The 13,509-nt window shown below is 42.0% G+C and overlaps 1 pseudogene across 1 annotated transcript; it reads left to right on the top strand.

Moving 5' to 3' along the window:
* The first annotated feature begins 5,024 nt into the window (after nucleotides 1–5,024).
* On the top strand, nucleotides 5,025–11,627 carry LOC308289554 (tubulin alpha-1B chain-like; annotated as a pseudogene). Its single transcript has 4 exons — nucleotides 5,025–5,253; nucleotides 5,580–5,728; nucleotides 5,821–6,043; nucleotides 10,872–11,627. The product of its transcript is annotated as a tubulin alpha-1B chain-like (transcript).
* Nucleotides 11,628–13,509: the final 1,882 nt, after the last annotated feature.

The following is a 13,509-nucleotide window of genomic DNA, read 5'->3' as shown; positions in this document are numbered from 1 at the left end:
AAATAAGTGGTCAGATAGGTGGGCCACATGCATTTTCATGATAAATCAATCAATCGATTGTGTTCCTGCTTGGATCAATGGAACTCGTACAGTTAGTTAAGCTCCTACTTAAGTGGAGATGAATACAGTACATGGTAAAATGTGTTAATTTATCACTGAAAGTGTAAACCACTTCCATACACACTCACGTTATATTAACACTCCGGATTTAGCCTCTTCTCAAAGTGCTCTATAGGCATCTTAGAGTAATTTTCCTATTTATTTTGCAACTTCCTGCAGACTATATGAACCTATAAGCCTTCTGCTGGTCAAATTTACAAGTTGCATTTGCAAAAAATTACATCAGTCAGACTTAGTCTGGGATCACTTCACTTTTCGAGGTTTGATCCGTTCGGGAGAGGAAACCACTTTACGTCATGTTGTAGTATTCAAAGGACTACAATTTGCCGGAACTATCAAACCGGATTCAGTTTTAACCCAAAATAATTCCCCTGCGCTCAAGGACATACTTTTAGGGCCTACCTAATAAACTCCTTGATGCAGAGTAGTTTTGCTTTTGAAAAATGTATTTGTTTGGTATATGCATCTTTTAGTCCAACTGTTAGCAACTGGCAAGACTACACTAGGCTACTCAAGCATTTTAATAAGGGATTGGGGAAACAAACGGAGGGAACCAAATCAAAGCGACGCCGCTTCTTCTAGTGGTTTCCGCGCTTTAGGCGGAAACCAAGCGGCCTGTTGTGAACGAACACCAGGAGCCTGGTGGGCGAGGTTAGTCAGACTAGCTGTCGTCACATTATCAGCTGTATATGAATACATGCCTCCCCCCCACCCCACCCACCCACCCACCCACACACACACACGTGCGCAAACACACACACAGCTACACAATATCATTTTGTAATTTGACATGAATGCATTTCTCACAATGCGTCCTGTTATGAGCTTGTAGATTTGGTGCCTTGCATGGTTTCCTGTGAATGTGTATGAAAGGGTGAATGTGAAATGCATTGTAAAACTAGAAAGGTGTTATAAATTGCAATCCATAACTGAGCAACAACAGTCCTAATGAAAAACTGAAGGAATAGCTTAAACATTCACTTTCTAGATGTCATAAACCATCATGACACCACTGAGAGGTGTTTTTATCCCCTTGTAGTTTCTAGATTGAGTGATTTCAACCCTGTCTACAAATCAGTATGCCAATGGCTGATGACCAGAGCTGCTCCCCAGCCAATCAGTGTCCTATAAAAAGAGGAAGGAAGTTGCATCTGCATTCTAAACTTTTCAAGTGAGGAACAAAGCTGTGGTCAGGCTTTCTTTTTCACGAACACGACGGGCATCCCAACAAAATGGTGAGTCGCTGCTGACAGTCTTTGTTAATATCCAAAACGAATGTTGCATAGTCTATGCATCTATTTAGATCACAAGACTACTTGTGTCTACATGTGTGAACCAATTGGACTTTGCAGCACTTTGTTCTGTTGTAGGGCGGTTTGCATGACCATATGTTTATTTATTAAAATATACCAAAACCAAGACCCTTAAAATTAACTGCATGTAAACATGCACACTATAGAATCAGAATTTAGGACATTGCAGCCATATTTACATGGCTAAATATTTGTAGCCTACAATGTTTCCCTTGACATGTAGTTCTACAGTAGTTTGTGTTGAGCTCAAACCCTAGTGTAGGCCTACCCATTTTAGGCTAAAGTGTACTAATGTAGCTAAAGTGTAAGCAAAAATGTCTGCTCTCTAAGCTCAATACATTGTGTGAGCTTGTATTTTGGCTATTCTGTTGAGCTTGCATTTTTGCCATTTTGGCTTACAAGCTATTAGCAACACCAATATGCTACAAATTGGGGTTATGTCCAATGAGTGTAGCCAATGCATTGCACAGCCTGTGAAGGTGTTGGCTCACTACACTCATTGTCTCCACCAGCCGAAGGCTGAGGGAGAGTATGTTTTCCCCTCCGTCCGTCCGTCCGTCCGTCCGTCCGTCCGTCCTCGCAGTTTGTGAGTGCCAAATCTCAGTCGCCGTTGGCCCGGTCGCTGCCAAAGTGAGCACACACATTCCCTGGATGCCAATCTAGAACCTCTGCCCTAAATTTTTCAAATGGGCCTTTTCTAGCGCCAACTAGTGGCCGATGTTTGCAAAACACATTTCTGTGCACTACTCTTACAGATTTAGTCCAAAAATCCTACAAATCGGTAGGCAATATCTCGACAGTCATGTGATCGACACAGATCTGTCCGATTTTGCATATTCCATCCTGATTGGCTAAGATTGGCTTCCAAAGTTTGTGGGATTGAGCCGTTTTGAACAAAATGCCTCAAATCACAAACGCAAAGTGCAATTATCATGAAATCGCGCACACACACGTTCCCACTAGGCCGAGGAAGAAATGCCACTTAATTTTTTTTTAATCAGCCTCATGGTGGCGCTATAACAGCCCGATTTGTGGTTTTACCTATAACTCCACCGATCAGTTTCAAACTTTGTAAGCGCACTCCCTAGAGGCTAAGGATAAACCTTTGCCCTGCATTTTTCACATCAGCCTTTTATAGCGCCACCTTTGGGCCGACTTATGTAAAACACATTTTTGGATATTACTCCTTGAGATTTTATCCAAAAATCATGCAAATCGGTATACAGTATCTCTATAGTCATGTGATCAAGTCTGATCCGTCTGATATTTCATATTCCATCCTGATTGGCTAATATTAGCTTCCAAAGTTTGCAGGATTGCTCCGTTTTTGAACAAAATGCCTCAAATCATCAACGCAGCTTGCGATTACCGTGACATTTGCCACACATATTCCCACTAGGTCAAGGAACAAATGCTACCTTTTTAACATTGTCCTGTTATAGCGCAACCAGCAGGTAGACTTTAGCAAAACACATTTTTGGAACACAATGCTTGAAATCATGCATGCAGCGTCCGATTGCCATGAAAGATCTAAGGTGAAGAACATATGCCACCCATTTTACATTGGCCTATTATACAGTAGCACCACCAGGACGCACGGCCTGGTGGAGACCTGTGCTCGGAAGAGCACTGCTTCTAGTTGGAAATAATTTGTAGCATTGCCAACACCTGTGAAGGCGTTGCTAATGGCTTGTAAGTCAAAATGGCCAAAATGCAAGCTCAACAACAATGTGTTGTGAGCTTATCCACAACTTTCCAACATTGCATCGTGCATTGCGCAGAAGTTGCACAGAGCTTCCTGCGCCGCAGCAGAGTGTGATCTACAAGCTCACAACGGTTGCATCTGCAACGCGACGTGAGCTTGTATGTCTGCTGTTAACCGGAAGTGTCCTACACATAATGCTCCAGTAAATGTTTGCGGAAACAGGTGGATAGAACAGCCATTTTTACAATGATTTGCCCAACATGGGGACACCATGGGGTTGTTTCTAATTGTCTCCACCAGCCGAAGGCATGGGGGAGAGTATGTTTTCCCCTTCGTCCGTCCGTGTGTCCGTGCGTGCGTGCGTCCGTCCGTGCGTCCGTGTGTCCTCGCAGTTTGTGTGCACCTAATCTCAGTCGCCGTTGGCCCGGTCGCTGCCAAAGTGAGCACACACATTCCCTAGATGCCAATCTAGAACCTCTGCCCTAAATTTTTCAAATGGGCCTTTTCTAGCGCCACCTAGTGGCCGATGTTCGCAAAACACATTTCTGTGCACTACTCTTACAGATTTTGTCCAAAAATCCTACAAATCGGTAGGCAATATCTCGACAGTCATGTGATCGACACAGATCTGTCCGATTTTGCATATTCCATCCTGATTGGCTAAGATTGGCTTCCAAAGTTTGTAGGATTGAGCCGTTTTGAACAAAATGCCTCAAATCCCAAACGCAAAGTGCAATTATCATGAAATCGCACACACACGTTCCCACTAGGCCGTGGAAGAAATGCCACTTATTTTTTTTTAAATCAGCCTCATGGTGGCGCTATAACAGGCCGATTTGTGGTTTTACCTATAACTCCACCGATCAGTTTCAAACTTTGTAAGCGCACTCCCTAGAGGCTAAGGATAAACTTTTGCCCTGCATTTTTCACATCAGCCTTTTATAGCGCCACCTTTGGGCCGACTTATGTAAAACACATTTTTGGATATTACTCCTTGAGATTTTATCCAAAAATCACGCAAATCGGTACACAGTATCTCTATAGTCATGTGATCAAGTCTGATCAGTCGGATATTTCATATTCCCTCCTGATTGGCTAATATTAGCTTCCAAAGTTTGCAGGATTGCTTTGTTTTTGAACAAAATGCCACAAATCATCAACGCAGCTTGCGATTACCATGAAATTTGCCACACATATTCCCACTAGGTCAAGGAACAAATGCTACCTTTTTTCACATTGGCCTGTTATAGCGCCACCAGCAGGTAAACTTTAGCAAAACACATTTTTGGAACACAATGCTTCAAATCATGTATGCAGCGTCCGATTGCCATGAAAGGTCTAAGGTGAAGAACATATGCCACCCTTTTTACATTGGCCTATACAGTGTGCGTCCTGGTGGAGACCTGTGCTCGGAAGAGCACTGCTATGATTTTCAGAGTCTGCATTTCCCCTAAAGAAAAAGTAAATGTGTAATTCAGACTGAGTAGAAGTAAGGATGCACCATGTATGGGCCTACCTGTGCTGGTTGGGATTTCCACAACAACTTTTCTTAACCAGCCATGCAGCCCTGTAGACAAAACGGTCTTGCCACCAATTTTCAATGCACTTACAGTCATTCTTGCCGTGTACTTAAAGCTGAGCATTTAAAGATGAAACCAAAAACCAGTATGATATGACACAGAATAATACTAGAATAATGTGTTTTAACAGTAGCTAATCCTGATTGGTTAGTTGCTCCTGGACACCATGATTTCTGAACCAATGACAGCTGCACAGATGCAGTTTTGATACAGACTGCACCCCCTAGAGGTGTTAGAGACTTTTTCTTTGGGAGCATTTAACCTATTGTTGGCTGAAGAGGGGGAAAAAATGACCCTCCCTCCCTTTCTATGCAGCGTGAGTGTATTTCCATCCATGTTGGCCAAGCTGGAGTCCAGATCGGTAACTCTTGCTGGGAGCTGTACTGTCTGGAGCATGGCATCCAGCCTGATGGCCAGATGCCCAGTAATAAGACGGTTGTAGGTGGTGACTCCTTCAGCACCTTCTTCAGCGAGACTGGAGGAGGAAAGCATGTCCCCAGAGCCATCTTTGTTGACCTGGAACCCACTGTCATCGGTCAGTTAATTATTCCAGAGCCGAAAATCCAAATTTGTCTATTGGGGTTAATGGGAGAAGAGGTTAAAAATCGTAAAAAGAACAAAACCATATTTAAAAAAATCTTTAAACCTGGCTCATCAGTAAGATCAGTGACAACACTGTGTTTTGGAGTCATATTATAGTTTTGCATTAGTTACTGCAGCACACACTGCCAATATTGAATATTTGGCTCAGGAATGATGCAAAATCTAAAATATTTATAAGGCTTTGTGGGGTTCCATATTCCTTGAATAAAAACAAGTAAATGATTTGCCAACCATTTACTTTAAACCTTCCATTCACAGATGAGATCCGTTCAGGAACGTACCGCCAGCTGTTCCACCCTGAACAGATGATCACAGGAAAGGAGGATGCAGCCAACAACTATGCCCGTGGACACTACACCATCGGCAAAGAGGTCATTGACCTGGTCCTGGACAGAATTCGCAAGCTGGTGAGGGCATTAATGAGTCTTTTTTTTTAGCAAACTGCTTAAATTCAGCTTTAACTGAATAAAGGAAAGGTATTTTTTTCCCTTCTTTCCAGGCTGACCAGTGTACTGGCCTCCAAGGGTTTCTCATTTTCCACAGCTTCGGTGGTGGCACCGGCTCTGGGTTTGCTTCCCTGCTGATGGAGAGGCTCTCTGTTGATTATGGGAAGAAGTCCAAACTTGAGTTTGCCGTTTACCCGGCTCCCCAGGTGTCCACAGCTGTAGTGGAGCCCTACAACTCCATCCTGACCACCCACACCACCCTGGAACACTCAGACTGTCAGACAATTGTACAAGTCCCTCTGATCCGAGTCAAAGTCGAGTCACAAGTCATTTGGTCCAAGTCTCAAGCAAGTCTCAAGTTGTTCTGTTGTGGTCAAGTCAAGTCGAGTCACAAGGTTGTCAAGTCAAGTCGAGTTGAGTCACAAGGTTGTCATTTCAAGTCGCGTCGAGTCAAGTCGCCTCGAGTCGAGTCGAGTCACCAAGTTGTCAAGTCGAGTCAAGTCACAAGCTTTTCAAGTCGAGTCACAGGTTATATCTCAGGTTTATATCTTGAAGAGCGAAGCCTTTCTTCCTAAAGTAAATGTCAAAAAATACCATGTAGATTAGTCTGCAACACTGCATGAATTAAACCAGTATACATTACATGTCTGATCATTTAGAACCTAGGTAGATGGCAAAGGCTACATTCCATTAAAGAAGTGGCATGTTTGACACAAATGTTTATTTTCAACATTTTTGCAACATTTTTGCAACATTTAAATTGCAAGCTTTATTGTGAGCTTTATATGCTCTGAAAAAAATGTAATTAAAAAAAGCTATACTACAAAATTGCTACAGGCCTATTGCTTTAAAAACAAAAACAAACACAATAATCTTAACGTGCATGCTTTGTTTTGTAGGCTATTACTAGTACTACAGTATATTTTAATGTCATTTCTCATCAGGCACAAATTTAGCTGCCTACTCCACGTGCTATTGTTTTGCTGGCATGGGGTCCTGCTGGTCCCAAAAGGATCTCACTTTTACGAACGGACATTATTTCTACCATAGAGTCGGGTGTCGAAAAGATGACATGTAGTAACAGCGACACGCTCCAGCGACTAACTGGAGAATAACAGTGAGTGGACTAAATTCAACTATATAGCTGGAGCAAAACTTGTCGGGGGCTAAATGAGAAGGAATAAAGCTTTTGCGTGGGAGTTCTTAACCCTGCTGAGGACTGGATGTATGTTATGAAAAGTGAGAAAGTGGTGGAACTTGGAAGACGGAGGCTTACTACTTGCTACCATGAATGGATATTATTAATGCAGTCACAGATCAACGTTCGTGACACTGGTGAGTGAAATCGTTGTCTTATTAATGTTCAAAACACGATCGACCGACAGTAAATCACCAACACACACATGCACACGCGCACACACACTTAGTTCTAATGTTATCTTCGTATGTTTGGTTTCACTTGTGGCGGATGAAGTTAGACGTCGTTCCCTCTTTGTCTTTGATTTTACTGTTGCATATTTTGCATTGCGCGTTCCTCTGTTTACCATCTGTGTGGTAGTTTTTGTATGCAAACTGCACTACTTTTGGAACAGCAGTGGCTGCAGAACCACCAGCAGTGGAGGGCTCTGGGGCAGCAGTAGCCATTCGTGCTGTGTGTGTCTGGTGCATAGATATATATAAGAAGGCTAGATGGCGCAAGGCGGAGTCGGCGGCGTCGTTCACTGGCGGCCATCTTAGGACAGGACCATCCCCCGCGTCCTGCCGTTGTATTGTGCCTGTAAGGTGAGTGATCTGCACACTTAAATACTCTTTACTCTCTGAAATCTTGACCGATTTACTAACGGTTTGGATTATTACAAACATTATTAGCGTGGCTATGAGCTCAGGCTGGTTGACATGTTGAAATTGAAGCTTTTCATTTCGAAAAAAGAGCATGCAGCATAGTTAAGTGACATGGCTGCTTGCACAAGTTCATCAAGACAACAACAATCGAGATTTTCAAATATTATCAGGTTTTCCTGAGACCAATAACGATTTCATGACAACTAATCTTTTGTCTAAATTACATTTCTTTGTGTGGATATTGTTGTATTTTTTAGCTGCAGGCTAAGAGACAAGAAAGAGGCTGTGAGTGTGAGCTAGACCTATATCTTATTACAAAGTTGACAGCAAAGTTACAATGGTGGGAGAGGCAGAATTACATGATTTCCAAGCGGTTTGGTTTGTTAAAAATATCTTACATTTAGATACATTGATACAGGGAATTGCTGGCTTTTTGTTTACAGAAATAGGCCTAGGCTACTGTATGTGAACTTAAGTCTGTTGTGAAGATGCCTGATTGTTTTGCTGCCTAATGCCTATGGCTGCTCCAATGAAAGGAGTAGGCCTATCCAAATGGAACCTGTGGGATCACCTGCCACAAATATGACAATATTATATTATAATTAGGATAATCATTATGTACAATACAAGTTCTGCTTCACAGGAACAACAGGGCTGTGAGATAATAACATTGCAAGAGTGTTGTTGACCCTGGCTTTTAGAAATATTTCTACCACCTGTTTACACACTTTTTAACTCTTTTATTGTGGTTGTCTTATTCTCAAAGTTTGCATAGGCTAATGCATACATGCATACATACATAGTGTACATAGGCCTACATACATCCTACATAAATCCTTAAAGGAGTAGTTCACCCCCAAAACGACTTTTTTTATATAGATTATTCACACCATGGAGACTTGAGTTCAATAATTTATTTTTGTGTTTGTCACATTCTTCACAAAAAAATGATTATAGTAAATTTACCTCCATTGATTCCGGATGGGGACGAATGCATTTGGGTCCCCTTCCGGAATCAATGGGGGTAAATTTATTGGGGTAATAATAATATTAATAATATTATAATAATCTGTCTACTGCTAATTTCAGGATTTGTTGTGCGACGCTCTTTGAAGAAGCTGTCCTGTGATGTCTGCCGGGCCAGCCTTGTGACCGATGCTGAATCTGCCTGTAAGGACAAGAGCTACCACCTGCTGACCCTGAAAAGCAATGGAGGTCTGGTGATACCATCTGTTCTGAAGGCATGGTGAAGGCAGCAGAGTGGGTCGTTCGCCAGGCATCTGCAGAATCCAGATGAAAACAGCCCATAGGATAGGAGGATAGGTTCAGAGGATGTGTTTTTGCTCAGGCATTGACAGTCACCACCATACACTGATGAAGTTAGTTATGTCCCTGTTTTTTAAGCTGAGGCTGCACCATATTGCTAAAATGACTACCCAAAACAGTCCTTTTTAAAGGCCATTCGCTGAAACTCTGTGTGCACATACGGAAGCCTAATTTTGGCTTCGAGCCAATGTTCCTCAGTGGTTTATACTATATATATATATATATATATATATATATATATATATATATATATATATATATATATATATATATATATATATATAGACCTATATATGTGTGTGTGTGTGTGTGTGTGTGTGTGTGTGTGTGTATATATATATATATATATATGTATGGAAACATTTCATCCACAATTCCATGCTGTATTGATCTGGTACCATAGGAGAGATAACAGGCAAACAATGATCAAATAAAACATTCTTCTACATTCTATAATTGTGTAGTCTTCTTGTAAGTAATGCAGATGTTAAATAATGGGTCATTTTTCCCCCAATGAATGTATTTGAGTCTGGTTTACCTCCTTTTTAGGCTTTACATTTAAAGTTGACTCCAAGCAAGAACGTATGAGCCCATGAGTAGTGCACTGAATGCCATCTGAGAAAAGGAACCCACTGTGATTTTGCTATTCAGTTAATGCTACAGGTATACTTGATGATGGTAAATCCTGTCTGTCTCTCTACACTGCCACACCACCGCCCTCTCAACAGCCCCCAACAGTTCCAGTCTAACCCCCAACCTCATTGATCATTGTTGAGCTGTTCAATACAATATTGGTCCATTGAACCTTCAAACAGGTGTACTGCATGTAGCCTACTTCAATATCAAGGGCCACCAAAAGCTACCTGTGCAGCATGGGGTTTAACACAAAAAAAAAAAGATTATTTATATATCATGATTATTGCTGTTATGACTATAGTTGGTATATATTATGTATGTACTCGTCTAGCTGTTAGTGGTCTGATTTCAGAGGGAGGGGAGGATTGGTCATGTTACTGATTGGGAAATGACTTGCAGTTGCAGTGCTGAAATAAAATGTATTATTTTAGTTAAAAAAGAGGTTTATTTGGTTTTGTTATGTCCTTAATAAAATAACCTTGAAGCCCCATCTCTAATCTCATATTTTACAGAATGGCAACATGAGACTATTTTATATGAAATAAATATAAGCCAAATGAGACAGTTTTTTATATTAAATAAATACATTGATACATTTAATACATAATGTATTAAATAATATAAATATTACTAATAATGGAACTATTACATGTTATATTTACAATATAAATACAGTGTGTATAGCTAATTGCTTTACTTTACCTATATACTTAATGTTATTTCATATGGAAATCCATGGTTATAATTATTCTAAGTATACAGTAACGTAGCTACGTTTCTTAGGTTTATAACAAACCAATCCGTTTCAAAATAGGTTGAAAATTGAGCAAGCTCTGGTCATTTAAATAGTTCATGCACTATAGAAATGAATGTTAAACTGGGCGATCGGTCCTGTCCCAAGATGGCCGACCTGTAGCGTCGTCAGTCCCCATTGGCCAACAGCGGGCGTGAGCTATCTAGCCTTTATATATATCTATGGTCTGGTGCCCACTGCCCAGTCTGATCATTGCAGTTTGGCTGTTTCCGTGCTTGTGCTCTTGCTTACATGCCTGTCTCCAATCAATCAATCAATCAATAAAAGTGTGAACCTAGCGTGGCCGTTCACGACTGCTTTGGTGAGTGGCGTAGCGGCAAGTCGTCCGAGTCAGCGTGTCTCAAGTCGAGTCGAGTCGCGAGTCATTGTCTTCCAAGTCAAGTCAAGTCTCAAGTTTTTGTCCTTATGTCCGAGTCAAGTCGTCAAAATATGACTCCCAAGTCAAGTCAAGTCGAGTCATCATGACTCGAGTCCAATTGTCTGCAGACTGTGCATTCATGGTGGACAACGAGGCCATCTTTGACATCTGCCGCAGGAACCTGGACGTCGAGAGGCCGTCCTACACCAACCTCAACAGGCTTGTCAGTCAAATTGTGTCTTCGATCACCGCCTCCCTTCGCTTTGATGGAGCCCTAAATGTTGACCTGACGGAGTTCCAGACCAACTTGGTGCCATACCCTCGTATCCACTTCCCTCTGACCACCTATGCCCCAGTCATCTCTGCAGAGAAGGCGTATCATGAGCAGCTGTCTGTTGCCCAGATCACGAACGCCTGCTTTGAGCCGGCCAATCAGATGGTGAAGTGTGACCCCCGTCATGGTAAATACATGGCCTGCTGTCTGCTATACCGTGGAGATGTGGTGCCCAAAGATGTCAACTCTGCCATTGCTGCCATCAAGACCAGACGCAGCATCCAGTTTGTGGACTGGCCCCACAGGCTTCAAGGTTGGCATCAACTATCAGCCTCCCACGGTGGTTCCTGGAGGAGACCTGGCCAAGGTCGAGAGGGCTGTGTGCATGCTGAGCAACACCACAGCCATCGCTGAGGCCTGGGCTCGCCTTGACCATAAGTTTGACCTGATGTATGCCAAAAGGGCCTTCGTCCACTGGTATGTCGGCGAGGGGATGGAGGAGGGGGAGTTCTCTGAGGCTAGAGAAGACATGGCTGCCCTAGAGAAGGATTACGAAGAAGTGGGCGCTGAGAGTGTCGGGGAGGACGACGAGGAGGGGGAAGAATACTAGGCCACTCTTGTCTTCTGGTTTGCTGTTGGCCGGAAGTAATGGAATGTGGGGAAAAGGAAAGATTTTTGTTTCTTTCATTCCTGTGATTGTCTCACTTAACTTGTGATTAAATGAAATGGTTCTCACTTTTAAATTGTGATTAAATGCGATGGGTATGAGCATCAATTTGTCTTTGTCATTAATTTGACCAGTGTATAAACTAATTGTCTTGTGTTTTCCCTTTTTGAGGCCCATCTGAGCTTCGACTAAAACTTCAGTGGTACTCAACTGGTGAAAAAATGTGTACTGTATCAGTGAAACCTGGTTAGTCTTGATTTTTTTAAAACCTTATTTGGGTTGGATATTCTATTATTATATACAGATTAGATCACTATTTCCCAACAGTGGGTTGGGACCATTGGTGGGTTGCAAGTGAAATATCTCCATTTAGATTTCATTTTTTTTTTAATTTTTTTTATTATTCCATTAAAATGCATTTGAGGAGAAAGAAGTGGTGAAAATGGCCACACAATTTTAGCTAGTTTGGGTCCTGGGGAGACATCAAATTTCTCTTGGTCTTGATCTGAGAAGTTTGGGAACCACTGGATTAGATGTTACTATCTTGAAAAGCCATAATATTACAATGGCAAAATTCAACCAAGCAGCTCTCAAACCTTGTGTAAAGACTCCATTTGTATTTGCCCACAGACCCCCATCTAAAATTGTTGCAGCTAGGGGCCCCCAGAAGAGCGTTCAACACCTATCTAAACATTCAAGATTATTTATTTCTTTTAAGCTTCAAAAATGGATGTATTGTGGCTCACCCTATGTGCTATTAGTATTCGCTAAGGGCGATTGGTTTTGATAGCACATCAGTAAACTAGATGAAATCCTATGAGGGAAGAGAACAAATGGCTCCCAAACTGAGTATCTTGACCTGGGGCCCATGACCCACCTTCTCCCACACATTTTGCTAGCCTAAGATGGCTCAGGGTAGAAGACAGCGTTAAGCAACTAAAAATGGGATGACTTTCAAAGTAGTCAATGCAACTCTGCCCTCAATCCCCGCATATCTGACAAAACGCCTCCAAAATATTAGCGACAGCCACAACACCAGAGGGAGTGCACAGCAATCTGGTAACACAAACCCATAAGACAAATATGAGTAAATTCGCCTTCTACAACACTGCCACCCAAGTGTGGAATTCCCTGACTACTCCCCTAGCTTGCTGGTCGCCTTCAAAACTGCCCTGAAAATTCACCTTTCTGGAGGCCAGAGGCTGAGGTAGTTATCATTCTCCCATAGACAGGCGAGAAGTGAGCACACCCCCTTACCTTACCTCCACCCTAGTTTTTCCCCCTACTCTGTAGTGTTTACTAGACTTGATCTTAGCCAAAAGGCTGAGAAGCGATACGTATAGTGTTTTATGATCTTTGAATGTTTTTTGTTGCAACTTCGTCCATGAATTGAATACCAAGGACCTCCAACGTAAGCAAGACCGCAAAGGGCTTGGGGTGTTCCTTTTAGGCAGGGTGTTTAACTGGACTTGTACTGTACTACATTTCTTTATACTTGTACTGTTCTTCATTTTTGTCTCATTATTCAATAAATAAATCAAACCCTTGAATAGCATAATGATATTATACGTTCTCCACGGTTAAGAGAAAGTACTGTATGTACACAGAACTAGATACTGCTGACATGGGTACAGTACCCCCTGTGTATGGTCAGCCGGGTGGAAACCTCATGCCTAAAACCATTACTTTTCAGGCAATGGAGAAAAAAAACCTGTGTTCCAATTCAACCAAGATACATAAGCAAACGGTAGACTCGATAAAATACTATCTATGATAGTCTTGATCCAAGGCTAAGTAAGTAGGACACAACTGCACTGATATAACA

The sequence above is a fragment of the Nannobrachium achirus genome, assembly GCF_963921795.1.
Source record: "Nannobrachium achirus genome assembly, chromosome: 8".
NCBI lineage: Eukaryota > Metazoa > Chordata > Actinopteri > Myctophiformes > Myctophidae > Nannobrachium > Nannobrachium achirus.
This window is presented reverse-complemented; position numbering and strand designations above follow the sequence as displayed.